Source organism: Mya arenaria, chromosome 3 (genome assembly GCF_026914265.1).
Source record: "Mya arenaria isolate MELC-2E11 chromosome 3, ASM2691426v1".
NCBI classification, from domain to species: Eukaryota; Metazoa; Mollusca; class Bivalvia; order Myida; family Myidae; genus Mya; species Mya arenaria.
Window position 1 is genome coordinate 53860486 of NC_069124.1, and position 12690 is coordinate 53873175.

The window sequence follows — 12690 nt, forward strand, 5'->3', positions numbered from 1 at the left end:
CCGTAGTGTCTTTTCGTACGCGTCATGTGGTGAAACAGAGAATATAAGCACTTGTACTGTAAATCATGTACCCTATCATACCAAACGCCTAATTGCAAACAGCGTGAACATTTCCTTTTGAGCAGTGCATACTATATTTCTTAAAGTATGACAGCGACTGACAAACTGCATTAGTCAATTGTAACCACGCCCCCCTCCCCCCCCCCCAAGGTCCGGGGGTATACCGGGGATAGCCGGGGAAATGGGCCGTGTTTTTACCTTTCAGTTGGCCGGGTGAATATGGTGGTTTTGTCTTCGCGCAAAATATAGCGGGTAATGGGCCTTACCTAGGGTCCCTGGGGTGCGGGGGCATTTGGCGGGGATTTTACCATCAGTTCGTGCCCCCAGGACGGGGATTTAACACGTGGTTGGCTGGACTGAAAGTCAAAGTCCCCGCTATTCCCAGGACTTGGGGTGGGGGGCGTGGTTACAAATTGACTGATGCACAATAAACTCTTATGTAAACTACATAGACAAGCCAACTGACATGCACTGGAAACACAAACGATACCATTATACCACCGGATATATAACAATAAACACTATTTACACGATAAATTACAATTTTTAATAATCTTATTCATCTCAGAGATAAATATAACACATTGCTAAACAGCGTCAACAGTCTTTTCAACTAGACGTAAAACCATACGTCAATGAGTGCGTTGAACTGTATTCGCTAATGAGCATACAGGACCCACCCGTTGTCGTTGCACCAATGTTACGACACGGCCCAAATTTCCATATGGCGTACAACTTAAAGTACTATTTGCATTATGATGCCGTGTCCTAAAAGTGATGAACTGTTGTCATAAAAACTGCGACATTTAATATACTAGAGTCGTTAATTGACAAAATAAACCGCGACAGTTGTAAAAAAAAACTTCTTTAACTTTTTGCATGTAAACATCACAATCCTATAATTTTATATTTACTATAACTTCTCATTTGGATAATAAAGTGTACAAACACGTACGGATATCATAATAGCATTAAACATATGTGATTTGACTAATGTCTGATAAATTATGATGTTACCTACCATTTTTGATCAATCTTTGTTTGTTTGCCCAAATTCGGCAGTAATCTCAGTTTCTATATACAGGCGTCCGTAACACAAACTGGCCATTTTTTTATTATGTTATAGAGTTGGAACCCCGTGTATTTAGTAAAGGCCACTCTTTGGACAAGGCTGCGAGGTAATGCAGAAGTTTGAAAATCAGATAACCCCCTAGGCGAGTATTGTTAGTATTGTGGATCGTCCTACGTATTTTAAAGACCCTCAGTTTGTGCATGACGTCAGTCAACCGGTAATTTTAAATCTTCGCCGATCTTTTTAAGCTTTGTTTACAAGTAAGAACGCAGTGGAAAAGAGTGTTTTTGGTTTATTAAAAAAAAGATTGTTTTCTTTGCGGAATCATTTCTAAAAACGGAAATTTTCTAAGACTATTTTGGGAAATAACAGGGTGCGTCGCTAGAGGAAGTAGCCGGGTACCGGCCTTAAAGGCTCTAGCTATTTTGTAAGCGAATAACAATAATTTTCTTCAATTTTCAAAAGATTCATTTTTGATAATACGCATACGGATTTTCGATCTCAAAATCCTCAATATTCAAATTCCCATGTTGCCATTCGTTTGCATCCAAAATTGTTTGATTGAAGTGGCACAACTCAACATTCACCAAGGCCAAGTTTATCGGCCCGTGGCAACACGTTGAAAAACATTTTACTGGAAACTTGTGTACCTCTACATATAATATATTGATCCGTGGTACAGATATGGCTCAGATTAAGGTCTTGAGCGGACTATATTATATCCTTGCTACAAATGTTTGTAATTTCAGTTGTAACGTGCTTACCCAGATTAAAGTTAATAGCTTAAACGGTTTATGGGTTAAAGTTAAAGGACACGAAGGCAATTTCAAATGTTGTACATCAAAAGTATTTTCCAGACGAGTTTTAATGATTACAGCTGAGTCGTACAGCAGTGTCATGTTCAGATTTTTTCATCAGGGTCATCATTTGAACAAATGAAGAAACTGGTAGAGGACTACTGGACAATGATGCCAAAGACCTAACAGCTGTTTTTGTTTAATTGTTTGCGTTGTTGTGTTGGCTATATGGTACTCTTATGCCGGAATATATTTGGCGTTACCATGTCAGATATGTTAAAATAAACGTTTTGAACAAAGCTTTTCATAAAAAAAATGATATGAGTATATAGTCCTATGTGAATCTTTTTTATTTGTGTTTAACGATTGTTTGCAAATGGATTGATCATTTGGAGGTCTTAGGTCTTTCCCAATTCACAAGTATTTGTTGAATAATTAAAGGTAAACCAGGCACAAGTGAAGTGCCGGACAGCGCTTGAACACACTTTTCTGGTTATTTTGAGGTGCTACACAAATGGTTGCCAGTCCAAAACAGACACAACTACGAATACCAAAACGGTGCCGTATCATCAAACAAGACAGGAAATCCGTCTGACTGTTCTAGTGTTGGCGATAAAGTATAACATTGCCATCGGTTCAGTATTTCAATGTAAACGCGCTTTGTTGTTCAGGTTAACAAACATTTTCTGCAAACAGAAGAATTATTCACATTATTATATCATAGATAATAATATACGTAGCATTTAAAGGGATGCCACTGTGGAAAGCTAAATACTCATTGCAATTTTGGGTTTGTCTTCCCTATAAGCAAAATATTTTTGGTATTTAATTTAAATAAATGTTTGCATCTAAACTTATATAACTGTTTAACAGGAGTCAGACATAGCGAATCTTTGCTAGCTTAATGTGGGTTTTATGGTTTATCAAGATTATTTAATTAGAAATAGATTTCATGACAGTCAAATGAAGTGAAATTCAGTCGCACTCAAGTTTTTTTCCTTCATACCATACACACATTATTCCGTATTTGAGCTCGTATAAAGGCAAATACCACACTAAGTAAACATGCCGTACGAAGTTTAAGGTATAACCCTAGATGTATTCATATTCGATTATTTATATCAGTTTTGAAATTTTATTCAGTTCGAATTGCCTCTGTTAGCTGTTTGTAAACTTCGCAAACTGTACGACAATCTGGATTATCTTTTGTCGGACGGCAGTATTCCACTGTCACCTTTATATTGCGCAAATAATTTGTTTATTGTTATACTTGCAAGTGCATATTTGGACGTGGATGCATTTTGTTTCCTTAATAACTTTTAATGACTGCAGCTGATAAAGCACGGATAAAGTTACCATAAATTTAGTAGAAAGTTATTACGACATCAATTCTCCTTATTAATAAATCCCTGATAATTGCTTAAATTACTGTTTTTGATGTTAATGTTCTTGAAGATTACGACAACTAAAATGCACCTTCAGATTGTATGATAGATCGGCTCAATGACCAATTATATATTAGCTTAATCAAGTGAATACACGTCCGGTTTATAATCTAAATCATCAAATAATCATTTAATCACTTAGGATGTAGTTGTATAGATTTCAGCTGCAGACATTGAGAAATAAAACAAAAAGTTCAATTCATGTTTGAAGGTATGTTCAGGGTTTGAAGCCATTTTTTCAAATTTATTTAAGTTCGAATGAGCAGACAGGGTCCGTTTCCTCGGCCGAACCTAGAACTGTGCCCTCTTTCAGAGGTCATGAGAAATTATCCCTGGATGTGAGCGAACCCACAATCCCTAGGGTGAGATTTTCACTCTCACTTTGTCAACAGGAACCGTCATGTTTTCATTCGCGAACGCATAATGTTGCAAAGAAAAGAAGGAGCCTGGCTGGAAAATATTCAACGTTATGAAATGAATTTTATAAATAGACGACCATATTTATAAGCAGGAAAAAAACAAAACCCATCTATATTACTTTTTGTTTTCATCGCCGATCCCTTTTGGACCAATGGGAAAATATATATTTATAGGTCATAATATAGAAACGTTTAGTGTCGATTACTTTTTTTCAACAATAAATGTTAATACAATCGTCAGCTGCAAAATAATTTACTGATTTTAACCATGGTGAAAAATTGTGTAATATGTGAAAAAAATAATTCATAACATGTGTCCATAATGGGCATGCTTGCAATTTCCGCAAAAAGCGCTGACCATATTCGTATACATTGCTGCTACGAATCATGCTGATAAGCACAGGATAGAGTCGCTAAAAAGCTTTTTGCATTTATCTACTAATCGTAATAATAAATAATTTAAAACAAAAATGAGTGGTGAATTGAATGACGTCGCGCTAGCTAACGATGAGTTATAATGTAGATTTGTCGTACATCACAAATTATAATAAGCGATAAGAAAGTAGTGTATTAAATCGTTGCTAGTAAGTCATATGAACGTTAATTGCCAATTAGTAAACAAGTTATCTTTACTGCAATTGAAACAAATTGTAAGAAAGATGGACTTCGGATCCAAGTTACTGTTACTGAGACAAGTAAGTAAATAATTACTGATTTGCTTTGCACATGCGGATAACATGAGAACAATATTTATCAAAATATGGTTCCTAACAGACGGCCTGCATCTGTTCAGCAAATTACTAAAACGGATGCGTTCATGAATAACATATACAAATGTAAATACAATTCTTAATACAGACATGTCGTTGTTATTACAAATGCCGTAGTTAATAGCCAGTATACATTGTGGCTTTTTCAGATTTCTCTTACCGTGTCATATTCATAAGACAATGAAAAGTAATACAGAATATTGGCAATCCAACCAATACTTTGTTGTTATTGTTTTCCTGCAAACATAGGGCCGAATTCAGAACATCCACTCTCACTCCCACTCCAGCCACATTCCCGTAAGGGACACTCAAGTGACCACTTGAGTGAAATAAGGGGAGTGACACTCAATTGATCTGTTCGTATTCACACGCCTCGATAACACTCCACTTCATCAAGTGACCAATACAGTACAAATACATTTATGTTTTCATGATCATAGCGGATTATTTGTTTGACTATATAGTGATGTTTACAGTAAACATATGTTTATTTGCGATTTGAGTACCTTGCTGGTAGATATGGCAACAAACAAATGACAATAATTGTTATTCTGAAACTTAACATTTTAAAACATTTGGTTAATAAAAATAACTCTTGTAAATAACTGTTGCAAAATGCGTTTTAATGCATGTTTTTTGTTATCGTTGTTGTTTTAAATATGTAGCCGTTTTCCATTGTATCACATGATTTAAAAATGTACTGGTATATAATCTTGCTTTTGTAGTCTGCATAAAGCGGTCTTTCACGTTTGGAAATAATATGAAAGTTGAAAACACTTTATAAAAAAATAGCACCTGGATAAAATTAGCGAATGAATCTTCCTCTTATGGGGAAATTACACCTCGGAGTGAAAAACAACTTATGAAATGTATGGGTAATAATAATAATAATAATAATAGTGTTGTTGTTGGTGGTGGTGGTGATGGTGATGATGATGATGATGATGATGATGATCCAACTGAATATAGGCTGGAAAATACATATCAATTCTCCGACCACACTCTGAAATGAACATGAACATTGCGTAAATAAAGTCTACCGGCCTATCGGCGTAGAGATAGCGGCCGGGCGGCCTAGCGGCCTAAAATTGTTGCCTATTTTAAAACATTTTTATGAGTTATTTTCCAAAACTATGATAAATTAAATGTTATATTCATAAATCCACATCCTTTAGCGAATATCAGCATTTCCCCCTTTTGGGAGGCTGCTGGATTGAGGTTTTGGGAAATTTTGGCCACTATGCCGCTAACTACACGCCACTAGGCCGCAGGAATGCTTGATCGACTTTTTGAAGAAAAAATCGCTCCAGCGTTATAAATTTTGCATAGAAAAACATTATTTTAGCAACGTATTAGAGGAAAACTCAAATGTGAAAAACAATTTAAGACCGCTATGATTATGTACGAATGTATTTCCCAATTAAACGCATGAACAATAACTTTGAAATAGAGAACAAATTAAGGCCGCTAGTCCGCCAAGTTCACGCCGCTAGGCCGCTACTTTCATGCCGCTAGGCTGCTTACTTTGCGTACATTTAGCTGCATGTTCTTGCAGCCATCGATGAAACGCAACCATCAAGTTTGCTTGGCGTTCAAGATCATTACGAAACAAAACAAATATACGTTTGGCGCATCATTTTGAAAATTAGATTTTTGTAGAAGGCAACGTTTTTGATGCACACGTACTTTAATGGATTAACCCGGTCTCTTAATTATGTTCTTGGAACGAGGATGTCCCTTATTTCTTCCAAAATCTGATATATTTCACCTGTTCTACTTGTCATGTACATTTATCACTCACACTCATTCAATTCGTATTCACAACCAGTCCTCGAGGGCTGTTCAAGTGGCCTAGCCGAGCACTCACTAATGTCCCACTCACGCAAAACACTTGAGTCTCACTCACACCTGTGAATACGAATATACTTTTCACTCGAAAATATCTGGACCGTTATGTGATTACAGCGGATGAACTTATTGAGTGTGAGTAAGAGTGGTTGTTCTGAATTCGGCCCATAGTGCTTAGATCGTGTGTTGAATGTTATTACAGTAATGTGCCTTTCTCTAGCAAACATTTTATCATGTTTATTGACACTGATACCGCACTATGTTTGCCCGACGGCCAGATACCCGTGACATTTGTCAGAGGTCTTAAGGACTGCAAAAAGGTTTTTGGAGACCAATCTTGGCATGCTATTTATCAGGTGGTAAGTGGTCCTCAACAAAATGTTCGTACACTTCATTTAGAAACAGTTCACACTAATACAACTTAATATTTAGGTTTTTAAGAATTGTTCAACGAGTCTTTAAATATTTATGTAGACTGTGTAATCTGTGTGTGTTTTGTCTATCTGAATTGCCCATTGACCCATTGCCATAGTAAGTCTTTTGGTTGATGGTCTTTTTCCTAAAGTTTTTAAAGGCCTAGTTTAAGCCTTCTATAAGTGACTCCTCCCCCCCCCCCCAAAAAAAAAAAACAACAAAACAGCAACAAAAAACAACAAACAAAAAACGTGTGTTTGTACACAGCCTCTGTTAATTGATCTTAATCTTATTGCCTAATTGGCTTATCATATCTCCAATCAGAGTACCCTGCTGTGCAGTTTCGATGTTTTATTATAAAAATGGACCCTTAATGACCCTGAGCCAATAAACGAATATTGGTCCCAACTGTGACACCAGTGCAATTAGCAGGAGATGCACAGCAGGGGATTATCATGCCAAACATTACTTAAACTAGGCCTTTAATGATTTTTTTTATTTTAACTCAATAATGTTAATCAGCAAAACAAATAGCAACAAAAAGTAATACAAGTATTAAATAATAGTTCCAGATTATTGCTGTTTGATGTCAGAAATACAGAAAACATTTACAGCAATCATCCTCCAAGTGTATGAGCTATAAGTTGTACGTTAAAGAGTGCATTCAATTGTTTTGGATGATTTGCATCCAGGATCCACCTACTGATATTGGACTCGATGTTGCACAGGGATAATGATGAATAAAACAGAATGAAACAAACCTTTTCTGGTTACTGTAAGCTATTGATATGATTGTTTGATGTTAAAAACATCGCAATAAAATGGGTAGTGTTGGTGTTGAATTATAGCCTAAGCCGCACATACATGTACTAGTAGTGGTATTGCTTTTATCAATACATAGAGGAAATATTGTGTCAAACATTCCACCGAGCGAGCACTTAAAGCTTTATTTCACAAGTGGCGTAGCCAAGAAGGAAATATTTACTTTTGGTGATAATAAGGTGATGTTTTGCATTTTTGTTCGAACCTAGATGTCTCAAATGGCATACGAACTAGAAATGGACCGATAAGAGAACTCGCAGTTATAAAAAGTTATAGCCAAGCAGAATCGCATACTTACATGCCTTGATATACTCAAGTAACCTCCAAAAACTCAAATATTGTCTCATTTTATATTTCTACCATATATCTAGGAAGGATGTGTATTAATACAACACGTGTCCTGTAGCAGTATGTACTTATCCCGTACACATTGTGAAGTCCTCATACACGTACTAACACAACTGAGATGAGTTTACTAAAAGACAACTTAAAGAAACATTTTCATTTTATGAAAATATTACAAACTGGCCTTTGATGTTTAACAATCAGTGGAAGTTTGTCACCGCCGTCCATCTGCGCATACGGTAACAGTCAGGCGTTCGTCGGTTATTTTCCGCCATTATTATTTTTTAAAGCATCCGGTCAGGGAGAGCGCGATGATTGACAGAATAATGTCAATGCTTGAAAATGGGGTACAAAGGTGCAAAAAAGGCATTTGCAGTTTTTGGTACTTATTTATAGAGTACATCATTAGAAACATTTTGGCGAAAATTTGAGGTCAAAATCTTAAGTAATTTTGTTGTAATGACGATTTAAAAAAGCACAGAGGTCGATAAATTGTTCGATGAAAGTGTCAAAAAGTGGCATATTTTTTTAGATATAGAAATAAAACAAAACCTGTTTTTTCATGTCTTTATATAATTTGTAGTAATATTTCATACAAAAAATAACATATTATTGAACTGGTGACAAAATTCTTGTAAAATCATGATAACAGTTTTAAATGGCAATCAAAATGTTACCATGACAACCACAATACAATGCAATTTAATATAAAACATAAAAGGGATCACACATGCATCTCTTAAAAAGTACTTAAATTACCTAAGTATGGGCAGTCACTTTACAATATATTTATAAAAAAAGTCAGAATGATAAAAACTTTCGTTGCTATGGTGATTTAAGACCAAGGGGGATCAGTGTCCAAAAACTCTTCTATTATCGAAATATTCAGAAAATATACATCAATAAATAGGTATTGTTATGTATCTATGCATTTTGTAGCTATGCTCATTATACACAATATAATTTCACTAATGGACAAATCTTGTAAAAAAAACAATAAATGTAACAAATATATACAGAAATGTTGCCATGGCGACAACAAATACAAACTAGTGTATATATTGTCTCTGTTGAAATATTAACCTATGTGTGCTTGCACACAAAATCTTAACCAGAATTTCTAAGTCCAATAATAAAGGCCTATTTTTTGCATTAAATGCAAACTAGAGTTATCCAACTTGGTTAATTAAGTAGGTTGGATGGTTGAGTACCACTGTATCAAGTCTCAATGCAATACCTCTAGTAGTTGATGAGATATTAGCCTATGTGTGCTTGCATGCAAAACCTTAACCAAGGTGTGCACCGACGCTTGGGTGAGTAGTATAGCTCTCCATATTTTTCGAATAGTCGAGCTAAATATTGATGATATAAGCATAAGAAAATTATCACTGCATCATTTGTTAATAGTCAATGTTACTGTAATTTGATGAAAAAAATTATATAAGGGTATTAGCTAAAGAGTTATGGAAGGTTGCTGCACCCGTTCTTTTTTTGGAAGCACCCGTCATGAAGAGCAAGATTGGCAACCTCCTGCCTTCATAGAATTAAAAGCTTAAGACTGTCAAATATTGATTTTGTTTTGATAACAACTTTTTATTAACAAGATTATAAATACACACAGGCTTTACATAATTGGCACTTGAAACCTAATAGTACTTCAATTAAACACATTACCTAACATTTTCAGTCACATTCAAAATGTTAAAATTCTACACAGCTAAATGAAGGGTGCCCTCTTGACACATGGAAACCGGTCTCTTTTCGGTGACTCCATGTCTTTCTTAAATCTGGCTAAACCCAAGTTTGTTTCCATAGTTACAGTTAAATATCAGTTTCTAATTCCTACAGTTTTCTTAGACTGAGAAATAATGTTATTACTTATTTCTGAATGGCAAACACTAGTCCAAACAAAAAAAGTTAATTAACAGGACTGACAGACAGACAGAAATATTTATTATGACGTGTACATAGTACATTGTCAATAAACATAGGTTATACAGTTTGTTCAATGCTTTGGTTGAGACTGTCTAGGGCGCACTGTCTTTATCAATGTCAAATCTGCTGTATTTTTTGATCTTGTCATTTTAATACCACTGCCATTCAAGATCCATCCCCTTAATGCAGATTTTGGAACGAATTCAGGTTAAACAACTGCTCTGGTTTTTATCAAGGTAAACTACACCATATCTGATGCAGCAAAGCCAGGCCTGAAATGTAATACAGAAATTACATACTTATCAAAGTTCACATATACATACATCCTCTGGCAACATGCATGTAAAGTTATGTTTTATCAATTTCAACAGTTATTGAGTTATGGCCAAGGTTATTTTTTTTTACATGTAACTGACAACAGCAAAAAGGCTAACACTTAAGTGAATACTCTTGAAAATCTAAGGCTCAATTCTGCTATGTAAGTATTTTTAACTTTAAAGTACTCTACTATAGTGTTTAATATGAACATTTTATAATTTACCTGCTTTTTCATGGACAAAAGTGCTATTTCGGCCTTTCTTCTCCAGACCATGGTACTTGAAGTAGTGATCATCATGCTCACAACAGTGTCTGCTCCCTTCCTCGGCAATTCAGTCTCATCAAACAAATAAACTGCTTGTTGTCCTGCAACATTTGATATACATCTTTATTATATACCCATCATAAATCCACACACAGTACATATCGCAAAATATGGTAGTCAGTATTCCACTCCAGTACAATACGGCCGTATTCCACTCTTGTGATGTCACCTCACGACAAGTATCGTTGAGCAATGTTAAAATGACGTCATCAAACAAAATAGTGCATCGTTAAAATGTCATTTATTATAAAAATATGTGGCTTTTAAGTGATCTAACCAGCATATAATATATGTATATAATATAAGGGTTATTAGTAATGCGTTTTGATCTGGAATGTCAAATTCGACTCTGGTGGTTTTTTGAAGATTTTTTGAAAATACCCTTGAGTCGAATACAACCTCCCGGATCCAAACGCAGTACTAATAACCCTATTTTATTTCATACATGCTATTTTGTTTATCTAAATTTTAAAATATTGCATGATTTCAAAATAAAATATGGAAACCAGTAAATTATTCTGTATTACACAATATGTCTTCTGATAACGTATCATAAGGTTGTGTGCAACTATAAATATTCTCCTTGCTTGGAAAAACAGTCAATTAACAACCGTTTATTCATTTGTGAACTTAAGTTATAAATAACTGAAATGTACCCGAGTGCTCTGCACATACTCCAAACTACGATGACACCGCATTTTTGTCAAAGTTTTGAACAGTACTGGACCAGTCTGGTTGGCATGATGGGTGAAGAAGCCTGGCAGGGCAAAGTCCCAACTGTAATGGAGGGCGGCGGCAGGGAACATGGATACTGTCCTGAAATCAGATAGCATTATGATGCATATAAATAAATTATGTAGTGCACTGTGATCTGTTTTCAATTTATCATTGTTGTTATCAAAACTCATAAACATATCACAATTATCTACAGTGTTGTCATGGTCAGGTTAAGTGTTTCTAGTAAATAAAGGTCAGTCATAAGTTACACAAATCCTTATCAAAATGACATCAGTGTTGTTGACAAGTCCATCGGCAGTGCCGTAGCCAGACTTAAAAAAACACTGAGGCAGAACGGTCTATGGGTGTCCGGGGGCATGCCCCCCCCCCCCGGGATTTTTTATTGCAAGAAGCGATTTCCTGTATTCTGGAGTATCTTTAGTCGATGATTTGTGTACATAGAGGCAAATGTAGTTAGTAGAAAAAGTTATTTTTAGAGCTATAGAAATTGTTATATGCCCCCAAAAAACACCGAGGTAGGTGCCTCGGTTAGTCCACCTAAATGGCCGTCAACCAGTCTTTTGACGATTTTTAGACTATGGCAGACTGGTGACAGGGATACACATGAAATGTCAAAATAATAAAAAAGTATCCCTGATCGCTCATTATTGTAGCTAGTGCCTCGGTGTGCCTCAGTGTAGCTACAGCACTGATCGGGAACACTGAACGCCCCTGACTACAAAAACAAATAACTCGATATGATGAGAAATTTATATAATTACAGAAATTCATTCTTATTATGGACAATGTTGTATGGAAATAAAAAAAATCGCCAGTTCAAGCCATTTGTTTACTTCCTCAATGACATTTAACGATTATTTAATGCTTTTTCTACATCATTTAAACATTACAAAGCTTAATATTAAATTTATACAACTGCAATGATATTTACCTGTCAAAAGTAGACAGAAGCATCCTCGAAAAGCAGTAAATGTAAACAAAAAATGTAATTGTTTCAAAATTTCTCGTTTGTCAATTACCTAGTCTAAAATAATAGACGTGTTATACGGGATTCTTCCAATCCCTAACGTCTAAACGGGAATGTGCAAAAAACGGGGGTGTTTTAAAAATATTGAAATTGTTTTAAGTGAAGTATTTTATGGTTGAAATTGATCATAAAGAGTTATTTTCATATTTTGCTATGTAAGTGAAATGTTATTTTGCAATAAACAAGCATTTAATGCATTAAAACAAGTTGTTTACCTTTCCAATAAAACGAAAGTTGACTGACACAGATAACAATTATGCGAAGTGGAACAACTCGATACAATCGTAATAACTCGGCCTCCTCCGACAAAGCTTCGAGATAGACCTCGTTATACAATCGTAACAACTCGGCCATG